General features: G+C 39.0%; 1 non-coding gene across 1 annotated transcript; it reads left to right on the top strand.

Annotated features, from left to right (window-relative positions):
- Positions 1–437: 437 nt before the first annotated feature.
- Positions 438–544, top strand: LOC141569827 (U6 spliceosomal RNA). Its single transcript, XR_012493607.2, has one exon. It is a non-coding gene; the product is annotated as a U6 spliceosomal RNA (small nuclear RNA).
- Positions 545–15,614: the final 15,070 nt, after the last annotated feature.

Raw genomic sequence — 15,614 nt, forward strand, 5'->3', positions numbered from 1 at the left:
TGCTTTCTGGCACAATATCTCAGGGCCATTTTGTACACTTCATTCCCCAAACTTAGAATCAGTCATTTCTCTAGGAAGTTCTGGTTCCTTTTGCTGGGAAATGTCATTTAGAAACCACAATCTTGGTGCTACTCATTGCTACTGGATAGTAAGTGCTTCTAGACTTTTCAGTGGACAAAGCTAGGAAATATGTACTTTATGGAAAGACAATAATCATGAGATCATTTTGATATTCCTGTTTTTATTTATTAAATGTATTGGGGTGACATTGGTGACATTTCCAATTTAAGTGTAAGGTTTCAGGATTTTTACTTAACTTCTTTGGTTTTGTATTTATGTCTCTTTTTCCTTATGCTGAGAATCTTGGTTGCTAGTGATAGCATGCTTATTTGCTTTAGCCTACGATTTACATAAGGTAATTTAAAAATAGCACTACGGCGCTTGCTTCGGCAGCACATGTACTAAAGTTGGAATGATACAGAGAAGATTAGCGTGGCCCCTGCGCAAGGATGACACGCAAATTCGTGAAGCATTCCATATTTTTTTGATTTAAAAAAATGAAACCATTAAAAAAGTTAGAAGTGAAAAATAAATAAATAAAATTAAAATAAAATAGCTCTACCATCTTACTATTACCAGTAAGACAGTTGAAGTTTTCTACCCTCTTAACCCCTATGCTAAATGGGCTCTCAGGAAAATGGGAATTATAATCCTGGATCTGCCTGAAGGTTGTGTGTGGAAGCAGGTGATCTGTCGGGTCCCCCCATCTGTGAGATTTCTTAGAAGTCGGTATGTCTTTAGACAGTTTAAAACATGTGTGAGATGGCTAAAGTGCTTGTGTTGAGCCAGAAGGTCCCACTTCTAAGTTCTTTACTAGGCTTTCACTCAGAGATTACACTGATCTTTTGGTATAAGAACATACGAGGTCTGACAATTAAGTTTGCAAACTTGTTGCAACCATGTTACTAACGTTTTTCTAGCAGAGGGATTGTTCACGATGAATTTGTACCAACTGGACAAACAGGTAACCAAGTTTACTATTTGGAAGTGCTGAAAAGGCTGCATGAAAAAGTTACACAACCTGAACTTTTCGCCAACAATTCATGGCTCTTGCATCAGGACAATGCACCAGCTCACACGGCACTGTCTGTGAGGGAGTTTTTAGCCAGGAAACAAATAACTGTATTGGAACACCCTCCCTACTCACCTGATCTGGCCCCCAATGACTTCTTTCTTTACCCAAAGATAAAGGAAATATTGAAAGGAAGACATTTTGATGACATGCAGGACATCAAGGGTAATACGATGACAGCTCTGATGGCCATTCCAGAAAAAGAGTTCCAAAATTGCTTTGCAGTGTGGACTAGGCACTGGCATCGGTGCATAGCTTCCCAAGGGGAGTACTTCGAAGGTGACCATAGTGATATTCAACAATGAGGTATGTGGCACTTTTTCTAGGATGAGTTCACAAACCCAATTGTCCAACCTCGTATGCCTCTGCAGATATTGTATAGCAAGTAACCATCATATAATAAGCTAAATTTAGGGATCATAAAGGATAATTTACATACTGTATATTTTTTTCTGATATGTAAAACACCTTCGTGTTGTCTCATTTGATCCTCATATCTCCCCTAGGTGGTAGGTACTATTATTTTCTCTATTTTCCAGATGAGGATCAGAAGGGTTAAGTACTTTCCCAAAGTCGCACAGCTAGTAAGTGGCAGTGCAGGAATCCTCTGCACTAAGAGTCTGTGGTCTTCAGACTCATAACCTAGCATTCCTTCTAGCACATCAAGATAGTCAGCATATCCTTGGATAATGTTTGCTGCCCAGTAATGGTGGTGTTTTTAACTTCTCTGGGAGGATGGGGAGAGAGAATGCTTTGAGATTCCTGAGAAGGGCTAATGGTCCTTTCCTTTGGTAGCCCTTAGGTCATCAGGCACGGAGCCCAAGGCATGGACTTCAGTGTCTCCCATTTTTAATGTTTCTGTTGCTCTCCCTTTCCCACTCCGGCTTGGCTGTTTGAGTTGTTTGAAGAAGGAGGAGGAGATCTGGTGAAACTTCTTCCTTCAACTCAGAACGTAACTCTGCAATTGACATGGCTGACCTGGCATCTTCTCAACCAGCCATGGCCAGGGTCGCCTTCCATTGCTGTCCCATGTGCCAATGACAGCTGCAGTCATTTTGAAAGAACATCCTACTCTTTTTTCTCTCTATTAGATAGAGATTTCAACTCATTTCATATCAGTGATTACTCAGCTAAAAAATAGCTACAGTTTTTCCACTGTTACCCTTTCCTACTAAAACATTGACATTTCTCCTCACAGACATCTTGGGTATTTCAACTGTAGCTTCCCTGAAATTTATGAAATCTCAGAGAAATACGGGGATTAACCACAAAATATAGCCAAGTACATGAAGTAGGGTGTCTGTATTATACTAACTTCCTCTGAGGAGCTGGAGAATATATGAATTGATCCTGAAGGCAGGAATGCTAGAATGTTTGAGGGTTTGCCAGGTCCATCGTTTGCCATAGTTTGGAAAAGTAAGGGAAGAGAGAGAAATATTTCTACTATGTGTACCTGCCTTCCGAGGTAAGAACTCGCTTTGCAAGGTAAGAATCATTTCCTTCACGGGTCCCAGCTCCCCCACCCCTAATTCTCGCAAGGGATCTGGAACCAGATTGCTTGGGTTCCAATCCTAACCTCGCCAATATACATCTTTGGGAAAGTTACTTAATCTTTCTGTGCCTCAGTTTTCTTATCTGTCAACTGGAGATAAAATAGTACCTAGTTCATATGATTATGAGAATCAAAGAGATCATTTCATAATGCTTAGCATAGAGCTTGGCAATAGCAGCCACTCATCTGCTGGATGTTATTATTTATCATGAATGTTATCGATTATTGTCATTCTCATCTTCATCAAAATAATATATTATCCAGGCCTCAAACCCATGTAGTGATACAAATCACAAGTAGCGATTGGACTTTTTGCTCCCTTGTCTTGGGTATTTCATTCAAAAGTGGGACTTTTTCCTTACTAAAAAGCTTTAGCCAAAACCCTAACCCCCCCCCCCCCCCGCCCACACACACACACACAGAAACCTTTCACCAGCTTCCAGATTATTCCTTCTGCTCCTGCCCTCCGGGGCTTCAACAACACGCTCATCATCCTCTTCCTTAATCTCCTCTTACGGTAAAATGCCTCAAAAGAATTGTTTAGATTCACTCTCTCTAGTTTTTCTTTTCCCCTTTTCACTTGAACCCACTCCGGTGAGGCTTTAACTCCTACCACGGAAACTTCTGTGGTCAATGTCACCAGCTAACAGTTCCTTCTTTGTTTATTTGTTTGTTTTCCTTTCTACAGGATGACCTGGAAATATTTCACGTTCTTCAGAATTTTCCTCCTGCCTCATTGGCTGTCCCACGCTCATAGTGCCACCTGTAAATCAATGGGAGGATGCGCCACACCTTCTCCTCTATTTCTTCTCTATATGTTTTACACAGACAATTAAGTTCGTGAACTTGTTGCAATGATGTTACTAACCTTTTTGATAACAGAGGGATTATTCATGATGAATTTGTACCAACCGGACGAACAGTGAACCAAGTTTACTACTTGGAAGTGCTGAAAAGTCTGCATGAAAAAGTGAGACGACCTGAACTCTTCGCCAGCAATTCATGGCTCTTGCATCACGACAATACACCAGCTCACAGGGCACTGTCTGTGAGGGAGATTTTAGCCAGTAAACAAATAACTGTATTGGAACACCCTCCCTACTCACCTGATCTGGCCCCCAGTGACTTCTTTCCTTACCCGAAGAGGAAGGCAATATTGAAAGGAAGACATTTTGATGACATTCAGGACATCAAGGGTAATACGATGACAGCTCTGATGGCCATTCCAGAAAAAGAGTTCCAAAATTGCTTTGAAGGGTGGACTAGGCGCTGGTGTCAGTGCATAGCTTCCCAAGGGGAGTACTTTGAAAGTGACCATAGTGATATTCAACAATGAGATATGTAGCGTTTTTTCTAGGATGAGATCACGAACGAAATTGTCAGACCTCGTGTTTCAGTCACCTCACCCAGTCCTTGACTTTAAATATCATCCAACCTCCACTTTCCGGGTGATGAATCATCACAGGCTGAGAGGTGTTGATAGTCAAGGACCTGAAATGTTGCAGGGGGGGTTCATTCATCACCCATGCTGCTTGGCCACACCTCTGCCCCTTGTGCTGCCAACCTGCACTTTCCTTCCTGTGCACCCCGCAGCCCTTTTCCACACCACCTCTATTCTCAGCTCTCCTCGAGCCCAGGCCTCACCCTGTGCCTTGCATCCAGCAGATGCCCTCACATTATCTAGAGGAGTCAAGCTCCCCAGATTTCTCTCCTGCATTTTCCTAATGAACTTGTGCCCTCAAAAGTCACTGATGACCTCCCCCCTGGCCAAATACAATGGCTTCGTACACTTTTTGCATGTCCTCAAAAGTGTCATTTATTATATTCTTACAGTATGGGAGTTTGGTGGTGGTGGCTGGGGGGAGAGTTTGATAAATTTAGGGATCAGGCTAGGTCAATATGTACACAAACAAAGAGATTAAACTAAGAATGACGACTTTTTCACTCACAAGCTCGGGTCACCTGAGAAGTGCGTCCTGTGGGAGGAGATTCAGAGATGAGTAAGACCCAGTCCTGACTCAGGCAGCTGTTGATCTAATAAAGCCAAAGCAGCGTGTGGGGAACAATCTAGTGAGTGGCTGAGAGGACTTGCTTAGATAAACATGAGCTCAAAGCCTTCCTCTTTCCTACCAGCTTCGTGACCTTGGACAGGCTATTTTACACCTTTGAGCCTCAATTTTCTCAGCTATAAAATGGAGATGATGGCAGTGCTTACTTCCTGGGTCTCTGTATGAATGAAATGACATAATGCATGTAAAACGATGGCACACAACAAGAACGTGATACCAACGTAGCTGTTATTCCCTTGATGATACTTATTAGTATTATCTAACTCTCTTATGCATTGGACAGGTGTCAGAGTCAAAGTTTGTATTTTCATAGCTGCTCTTCGAGTTGGCTCTTTCCTTTCTGTTTTCTGACCTTGACTCCTTTGTCTCGAACTGTGCTGTCCAATATAGTGGCCACCAGCCACGTGAAAGGTGGTAGTTCCTAACTGAGAGGCTTAGTGTGAAAAAAATATGAAAGAGGGGTGGCTGGATAGCTCAGTTGGTTAGAACATGAGTTCTCAACAACAAGGTTATGGGTTCGATTCCCACATGGGCCAGTGAGCTGCGCCCTCCACAACTAAACTGAAGACAACAAGCTGCCACTGAGCTCCCAGAGGGGCTGTCGGTTGGCTCAATTGGTTAGAGTGGGAGCTCTTAACAACAAGGTTGCTGGTTCAGTTCCCACATGGGATGGTGAGCTGCACCCCCTGCAACTAAGATTGAAAACGGCAACTGGACTTGGAGCTGAGCTGCACCCTCCACAACTAGATTGCGGAGGACAGCAACTTGACTTGGAGCTGATGTGCCCTGGAAAAACACACTGTTTCTCAATATTCCCCAATCAAAAATTGAAAAAAAAAAAAGACTGCTATAAAAAAAATATGAAAGAGCTCAATAAAGTATTCATAATTTGTTTATCTTGATCACAAGTTGAAATAATAATTTTTGGATATATTGTGTTAAATATACCATTCATTTCATGTGTTCTTTGTACTTTTTTTTTTCAGTGCAAGCTATTGGAAATTTTCAAAATACTGGGGGTGCCAAAAAACATGTATACACATGACTTGTATTCATCTTTTGTTATCAGTATATATTGAGTATTACAAATTTAATACAGTTTTTTCCTTTCTTAAAATGTGTATACTTTTTTCTTGGCACCCTCTGTGCATATGTGGCTTGCATTTGGAGCCCACATTCTATTCCACTGGACAGTATTAGCCTAAAAGCCACTTCTTCACATTTCCTAGATCCACTTCACTTTGGGGTATGATGAGATTCTCCTCATCCCTCTGAACCTAGTGCCAATGAGTCTCTCCCCTTTCCTTGCTCTTTCCTACAAGCAGACAGTTAGCCATTCCTTCTGGTCTGCCCTGACCCTGTCCCGTAAGGGGCGCTGGCTCCCATAGTCCACTGCACCTAAGAGGTAGGAAAGGGAGCCCATGGCTGCTCCTGGGCTATTGGCAGATTTCCCTACTTCCTCTCCTCACAGCTTTTGGTTCATCACTCTGTTCCCGCATTGCACACATTGATTTCTAGTTAAAGATTGATAGGTCTTTCCCCCTTTATTGTGAACTTGGTGGTCCATGCTGTTTCTAATTTAACTCTGACCCCCAGTGAGTAGGGTTGCATCTTGCAGAAAGTGTGTGTTCATTAAGTACTACAGGGACCACAAATTATTCTCAGGTTGAGATTCCTGCTGCCAGTCCCTCTCCCCTGCCCCGCCCCCAGCAACCCATCTTAGTGTTACATGCCTTCCAGGTCTCTGGTGAGATTTCATCCATAGCTATCCCTTGTCTTGCTTGCAACCAGACTCTTGCTGTAATTATTTGGATGGCTCCTACTCTGTGGTATAGACTGGCGCAGCTGGAGCACAGCAGGTCTGGTAGCAGTTCTGGAATGCACCCTGAGGGGTGGGTGACCCTGGGGGATGGGTGAACTCCCCTGAGGGACAGCTAACTGTATGGCCAGTGTGTAGGGAGCAGCAATAGGCTGGCTCCTGCCTCGGTTGCAGGGGATTTGCCAGATCTGCTTTGTGGTGGGAATTCTTCCAACTTTGTGGGTCATGTTGCCATGTCATTTCTGGTGAGTAAATGATGCACAGAAAGCAGAGTGGGTAGAACCTTGGCAGATGTGGGTTTCCTAGCAACATTATTAACTAAGCAGGACCGCCATTCAGTCAGCTTTGCCTCCTGTGGCCTGATACCATGGTGACACCACACTCTCTCTGGCCACTCCATAAAGCTTGCATTTACGGTTCTCTGTCTTTAGAAGGACTGGGGAGAAAGGTCATTTAGCAATGTGCTGCTAAGAAGCTAAAATCGATGGCAACTTTCCACTTTCTTCCTTTCTCCCCTGAGGCCTTTGACTGTGTACTTTGTAACGTTTGTTTCCTGAAGAAGGACAGCCTTGTAATCTTTTTGTCTTATAAATGCAGTTTTTGCTGAAGGATCCCAGCATGAGAGATGGTAAGCAAGTGTTTACCTACTCCGCCATCTCTGACCATGGGAGCTGGGAGTAAAATTTTGTTTAGCATCATAAAAATGATAGTGTATTTATTTGGCTTTGGTTCTATCCATTTTTAAAGAGATTCCAGTTCCCATTGCATTTCTTCTATAATGGTCTAGGAATTGTCAAGGAGAGTTAGACATGTACTCCTCCTAACAGCATCACGGCATCTGCCATTTTCTTCTGTCCTGATCCCGCTACTATAATGATTCCTATAGCTGAAATGGAATCAGTGCTTGACCAGGCCATTACTGAAGCTACCAAAGCTGTGGGCAGGTTACTGAGGAGTGATGGTCTCTGCTTCTTCTCCACTCCTCCTTCTCTACTCCAGAATGAGCGTTTTAGAGTCTCTCTCTCTCTCTCTTTCTCTTTCTCTTTCTCTCTCTCTCTCTCTCTCTCTCTCTCTCTCTCTCTCTCTCTTCCTCCCTCCCTCCCTCCCTCCCTCTGCCCTCGTTCTCTCCTCCTCCTACTATGATGGTTCTGTCACTCCAGGACTCAGGACTGCAGAGGCTAAGTCTAAGGACAATCTGAATGACAGGAATAGTGATATTCTTAGACTAATGCCCTTGTCTCCTCTTCAAAACTGACCTACTAAACTTGGACCAAATTTAAGCACCCCTGTTCTCCTTCTAATGGAAGAGTTTTTCTCTGTGAGACTATTCAGTTCCCTCAAGTAAACACAAGATCTGATAATTAAGTTTGTGAACTTGCCACTGTGCGCTTACATTGGCAGCCCCGTACAAACAGCCCGGTAAGGTTTCATAACCTTGGTATATCAGTGTCTCACAGCTGTGTTCGTGTTGACATGTGGCGGTGTCCTCCTGAGTGGCATTCATCACTATTGTTGCATGTTTTTGTGTGTCGTCGTGAGAATGTTTGAGCTTGAATTAGAGCAATGAACAAACATTCAATTTCTTGTTAGACTTGGCAAGACTAGAATGAAATCAGGGACATGTTAGTCCAAGTTTATGGGGATAATGCCATGAAGAAAACGGCAGTGTACAAATGGATTAAACATTTTTCTCAGGGGAGAGAACGCGTCACTGATGAAAAGAGGTCAGAGCGGCAAGTAACGAGCAGAACTGATGAAAACATTGCAAAAATTCATCGAATTGTGCGTCAAAATCATGTGAGAAGCATAGCAGACCAAGTAAACATTGATAGAGAAACAGTTAGAAAAATCTTAACTGAAAATCTTGGCATGATAAAGGTGTGTGCAAAAATGGTCCTGAAGGAGCTCACCGATGAATAAAAGCAAAGGAGAGTTAAAGTTTGCCAAGACCTTTTGAAGACACAGGACAATGTTTTGGGCCATGTTATCACTGGTGTTGAAACATGGGTGTAACAAAGCATCAAAGTGCAAAGTGGATGTCAGCCAATTCACGACCCAAAAAGTTCCGTCAGTCCAAATCAAGAGTCAGAATGGCGTTGCTAACCTTTTTTGATATCAGAGGAATTATTCATTATTAATTTGTACCAAGTAGACAAACAGTTAACCAAGTTTACTCTTTGAAAGTGCTGAAAATGCGGCATGAAAAAATTACACGACCTGACCTTTTCACCAACAGTTCATGGCTGTTGCATCACGACAATGCACCAGCTCACATGGCACTAGCGGTCTGTGAGAGAGTTTTTAGCCAGTAAACAAATCAGTGTATTGGAACACCCTCCCTACTCACCTGATCTGGACCGCAATGACTTCTTTCTTTACCCAAAGGTAAAGGAAATATTGAAAGGAAGACATTTTCATGACATTCAGGACATCAAGGGTTATATGACGATAGCTCTGAGGGCCATTCCAGAAAACGAGTTCCAAAATTGCTTTGAAGGGTGGACTAGGTGCTGACGTTGGTGCATAGCTTCCCAAGGGGAGCACTTCAAAGGTGACCGTAGTGATATTCAGCAATGAGGTATGTAGCACTTTTTCTAGGATGAGTTCGTGAACTTAATTGTCTGACCTCGTAGACCCTTGGTGGCCCTGTCCGTATTGGTCCTTTAGACAGACTGAAGCTGCCAAGCTCAGACACTATGCCACTGCTATGGAAGAAGATCCATCAACTTTTTAAAAATTATTATTATTTTAAACATTTTTTAAAATTAGTTTCAGGTGCACAAAACAATGTACTAGTTAGACATTTATCATTTATATCCCTCACGTGGTGACAACCAACTTTTTTAAAAAAAACCTGAAACTTTATTGGAGTATATTGAAGAAGACCCAAATGAAAAAGATTCAAATATATACCACGGTCATGGATTAGAAAACTAAATATTTAAATATAATAGTTCTTTTCCAATTGATATATAGATTCAGTGCTATTAAAAAACAACAGGTTTTTGTGTTTGTTTTTCCCCAACTTTATTGAGATATAATCGACATACAACACTGTGTAAGTTTAAGCTATGCAACATGAATTTTTCATTTTTTAAATTAATTACATTTATTGGGGGTGACATTGGTTAATAAGATTATGTAAGTTTCAAGTGTATGGTTCTATAATACATCATCAGTAAATTGCATTGTATGCTTACCACCTAACATTTCTTCTCCTTCCACCACCATATATTTGACACTCTGCCCTCTTCAACCTCCTGCAAACCCCCTTCCCATCTGGTAACCACCATACTGTTGTCTGTGTCAATGAGTTTTTTATTCATTTGTTTGTCTTGTTTGTTATTGCTTTCAGTTTTATATTCTACATATGAGGGAAATCTTATGGTTCTCATTTTTGCCATCTGACTTATTTCACTTAGCATGATATTCTCAAGATCCAAACATGTTGTCACCAATGGCAGTATTTCACCTTTCCTTATGGCTGAGTAATATTCCATTGTGTATATATACCACATCTTCTTTATCCAATCATCTTCAAAGGACACTTCAGTTGTTACCATGTCTTGGCCACTGTGACTAGTGGTGCAACGAACATAGGGTTGCATATATCTTTATGAATAAATGTTTTGAAATTTTTCAAGTAAACCTCAGAGGAAGGATTGCTGGGTCATATGGTAACTCTATTCTTAAATTTTTGAGGAACCTCCACACTGGCTGCACCAATCTGCATTCCCACCAGCAGTGTATGAGGGGTTTCTTTTTCTTCACAGCCTCTCCAACACTTGTTATTTTTGTCTTGTTGATAGTAGTCATTCTAACAGGTGTGAGGGGACATCTCATTGTGGTTTTGATTTGCATTTCCCTGATAGCTAGTGAAGTTGAACATCATTTCATATATCTGTTAACCATTTGTATGTCTTCTTGGGAGAAGTGTCTGTTCAGGTCCTCTGCCCATTTTTTAATTTTTTGTTCTTTTGTTGTTGTTGAGTTGTGTGAGTTCTAAATATATTTTGGATATCAACCTCATACTGGAGGTATTGTTTGCAAAAATCTTCTACCATTTGGTTGGTTACTTTTTTGTTTTGCTAATGGTTTCGTTTGCTGCGCAGAAGCTTTTTGGTTGATATAGTTCCGTTCATTTATTTTTGCTTTTTCTTCCCTTGGCTTTGAGGTCAAATTCATAAAATGCTCTCTGAGACTAAGGTCCATACGTTTAGTACCTGTGTTTCTTCTATGTATTTAATTTTTTCAGGTTTTATATTTAGGTCTTTGATCCATTTTGAGTTAATTTTTGTGTATGGTGTCACAAAGCAGTTCTTAGTTGCATTCTTTTGCATGTCAGCTTTCCAGTTTTCCCATCACCATTTGTTGAAGAGACTTTCTTTTCTCCATTGTGTGTTTTTGGCTCCTTTGTCAAAAGTTAGTTGCCTATATACATGCAGATTTATTTCTGGACTGTCAGGTCTGTTCCATTGGTCTATGTGTCTGTTTTTCTGTCAATACCATACTGTTTTGCTTATAGCAACTTTGTAGCATAATTTGAAGGTAGGGAGTGTGATACCTCCAGCTTTGTTCTTTTTTCTCATGGTTACTTTGGCTATACAGGGTTTTTTGTGGTTCCATACAAATTTGAAGATTTTTTGTTCTATATCTTTGAGAAATGCCATTGGGATTTTTATGGGGATTGCATTAAATCTGTATATTGTTTTGGGTAATATGGCCACTTTAATTACACTGATTCTTTTCCCCTGTGAACACAGAATATCTGTCCATTTCTTTGTGTCTCCTTCAATTTCTTTCAATAATGTCTTGTAGTTTTCAGCGTATAGGTCCTCCACTTCCTTTGTTAAGTTTATTCCTAGGTATTTTATTCTTTTTGTTGCAGTTGCAAATGGAAGGTTTCTTTTTCATTTCTTTTTCTGAAATGTTATTGTTAGTGTATAGGAATGCAATGGATTTTTGTACATTGGGTTTGTATCCTGCAACTTTACCATATTTGTTTCTAATAGCTTTATGGTGGAGTTTTTAGGGTGACATAAAGTATTATATCATCTGCAAAAAGTGACAGTTTAATTTCTTCATTCCCAGTTCGGATGCCTTTTATTTCTTTCTCTTGCCTTATTACTCTGACTAGGACTTCCAACACTATGTTGAATAACAGTGATGAGAGTGGACATCCTTGACTGGTTCCTGATCTTAAAGGAAAAGCTTTCAGTGTTTCATCATTGAATATGGAATTAGCTGAGGGTTTGTCATATATGACCTTTATTATGTTGAGGTACTTTCCTTCTCTACCCATTTTATTGAGAGTTTTAATCATAAATGGATGTTGTATCTTGTCAAATGCTTTTTCTGCATCTGTTGATATGATCATATGATTTTTATCCTTTATTTTGTTCATGTGGTGTATGATATTGCTCAATTTCAGTATTTTGAACCATCCTCGTGCCCCTGAGATGAACCCAACTTGATTGTGGTGTATAATCTTTTTAATGTGTTCTTGTATTTGATTTGCTAGTATTTTGTTTATGATTTCTGCATCTATATTCATCAGAGATATTGGTCTGTCATTTTCTTTTTTTGTGTTGTCCTTACCACTTTTTGGTATCAGGGTAATGTTGACCTCATAAAACGAGTTAGGAAGTATTGCCTCTTCTTCAATTTTTTGGTAGAGTTTGAGAAGAATAGGTTTTAAATCTTATTTGAATGTTTGAATTCACTAGTGAAGCTATCTGGTCCTAGACTTTTACTTTTTGGGAGGTTTTTGATGACTATTTCAATTTCCTTACTGTTGATCAGTCTATTTAGATTTTCCAGTTCTTCATGATTCAGTCTAGGAAGATTATATATTTCTAAGAACTTGTCCATTTCTTCTAGGTTATTGAATTTGGTGGTGTATAGCCTTTCATAGTATTTTTGTATGGTCCTTTGTATTTCTGTGGTGTCCATTGTAACTTCTCTTTCATTTCTGATTTTGTTTATTTGAGTCTTTTCTCTTTTTTCCTTAGTGTGTCTAGCCATAGGTTTTTCAATTTTATTAATGTTTTCAAAGAAACAACTCTTTGTTGCATTAATTTTTCCTATCATCTTTTTGTTCTCTATTTCATTTAATTTTGCTCTAAGTTTTATTATTTCCTTCCTTCTACTGACTTTGGGCTTTGTTCTTTTTCTAGTACTTTAAGATGAAATGTTAGGTTATTTAGAGGTTTTTCTTGTTTCTTAAAGTAGGCTTTTAATGATATAAACTTCCCTCTTATTACTACTTTTGCTGTATCCTCAAAATTTGGTATTTCTTATTATCATTCTCATTTGTCTTTATGTATCTTTTGATCTCTTCTTTTATTTCTTCTTTGAACCATTCGTTATTTAGTAGCATGTTATTTAATCTCCACATATTTGTGATTTTTTCCTGCTTTCTTTTTGCAGTTGATTTTCAATTTCAAAGTATTGTGGTCGACAACATGATGATTTGATATACATATATATTGCGAAATTATTATCACAATAAGGTTAGTTAAAACATCCTTTGCATTATGTAATTACCACTTTATTGTTGTTATGGTGAGAACATTTAAGTTCTGTCATAGCAAACTTTCAAGTGTACAATATGATATTGGTAATCACTGTCACCACAATGTTCATTAGATCCCCAGAACTTATGCATCTTACAACTGGACGTTTGTACTTATGTCCAACATTCTTCCCATTTCCCCCACCCCTTAGCCTCTGGCAACCACAATCCTATTCTCTGTTTCTATTAATTCAATGTTTTTGGATTCCACATATAAGTGAAATCATACTGCCTTTCTCTGGCTGACACTTATCAACTTCTCTGTCTGCTTGGGCCTGCCCTAAAACATTATCAATGTGGGATCAGAAGAATACATTCTTGTAGCTGGGGTTCTCTCAGGAACTCTGCAGGGCATACACACACACAGTTGGATTTGTTGGCTTACTGACCCTAGGATGCCTCCTTTTTAGTGTGTGTTTCTCACCGTATATTTCTGGAGCAGAGGCTAGGTGGTATACTCTACAAGGATGCTGTGAGGAATCAGACATGAATTCTGCTTTGAAGGAGACTTCACAAAAGAGTTTGAGATCATGTGATTCAACAACCCACCCAAATTAGGGATCTCTTTGTAACAGTACTCCTGCCAGGAGGTCATCTGGCCTCTCCCTGGATCCTTACCAGTTTTTCAAAGAAGGACTTTCCAATATAAAGCAATTTGAATCATTAGAGGTTTTTCCTGTTTAAAGCTGAAATTCATTTCCCTAACACTTGGTTCTAGCTTTATCACCAGATAAAATAAATAGAACATTTCTCCATCATAATAACTCTTAAGACATTTGAAAACAGCTCTCATAGCCCTCCTAAGTACCCTCTTTTCTACAGTTCTCGAAGCAAATTTCTGTACATATCGTTATTACTCTTCTCTGAATGTTCTCTTGTTTTACAATGCCCTTTTTATATAGTGAATCTCTTTTCATCCTCTTCACATAGACTTTCAATAGCAAAAAATTTTAATTTAGATGAAATCCAGCTTGTTAATTTTACCTTTTATAGATTGTGCTTTTGGTGACAAATGTATGAATGCGTTGCTTAGCCTAACAGTCCAAAGAATTTCTCACATTTCTTTTTTCTAAAAGTTTTGTAGTTTCACATTTTAAATTTAAGTCTGCGATCTATTTTGAGTTAATTCTTGTATAAAGTGTAAGGTTTAGGTCAATGGTATTTATTTATTTACTTTAAATTTATTGTTATTATTTTTTTGGCCTATGGATGTCCACTTGCTCCAGCACTATTTATTGAAAAGATTATCCTTCTTATTATACCTTTCTCAAAAATCAGTTGGGCATATTTATGTGAGTCTCTCTTTGAGTTCTTAATTCTGTTCCATTGATCAATGTCACACTATCTTGATTCCTATAGCTAGTAGACCTTAATATCAGGTATGGTGATTCCTCCTTTGTGATTATTTTAATATTCAGAATTGTTTTTACTAGTCTGTGCTTTTCCACATAAATTTCAGAAGAAGATTGTCTTTATCTATAAAAAAAACCTTGCTGAAATTTTTATGCTATTAAACCTATATTAATTTGAGAATTGATATCCTTAATATGCTCAGTCTTTTAATACATGAACACACTATGTCTCTCCATTTATTTAGGTTTGCCATCTAACTGGGTTCTTTGTCTTTTATTTATATATTTCTTTCAATATTTTTTATTTTTCAATTACAGTTGACATACAATATTACATTAGTTTCAGGTGTACAAGATAGTGATTAGACATTTATATATCTTACGAAGTGATCACCCCAATAAATCTAGTACCCATTTCACACCATACATATTTATTACAATACTATTGAGTATGTTTATTATGCTATACTTTACATCGCATGACAATTTTGTAACTACCAATTTGTACTTCTTAATCCCTTCCTCCTTCTTACCCACACCCCAACCCTTTTCCCATCTGGCAAACATCAAAATGTTCTCTGTATCAATGAGTTTGCTTTTATTTTGTTTGTCCATTTATCTTGTTCTTTAGATTTCCCATAAAAGTGAAATCATATGGCATTTGTCTTTGTCTGACTTATTCCACTTAGCACAATATCCTATACGTCCATGCATGTTGTTCCAGATGACAAATTTTTATTCCTTTTTATGGCCAAGTAATATTTCATTGTATATATGTACCACATCTTCTTTATCCAGTCATCCATTGATGGACACCCAAGTTACTTCCATATGTTGGTTATTGTAAATAATGCTGCAAAGAACATATGGATGCACATGTCCCTTCAAGTAGTGTTTTGGATTTCTTCAGACAAATGCCCAGAAGTAAAATTACTGGGTCCTTGTTTATCTTTTGTTATGACCTCTGTTTTACAGTCTACTTTGTCTGGTATAAGTATTGCTACCCTAGCTTTTTGTTTGTTTGTTTCCATTTTCATGAAACATCTTTTCCCATCACTTTACTTTTAGTCTGTGTGTGTCTTTCTATATGTAGTTAGTCTCTTGTAGGCAGCATAT

This window comes from Rhinolophus sinicus, chromosome 18 (genome assembly GCF_057876585.1).
Source record: "Rhinolophus sinicus isolate RSI-liver-muscle chromosome 18, RSI-T2T, whole genome shotgun sequence".
NCBI classification, from domain to species: Eukaryota; Metazoa; Chordata; class Mammalia; order Chiroptera; family Rhinolophidae; genus Rhinolophus; species Rhinolophus sinicus.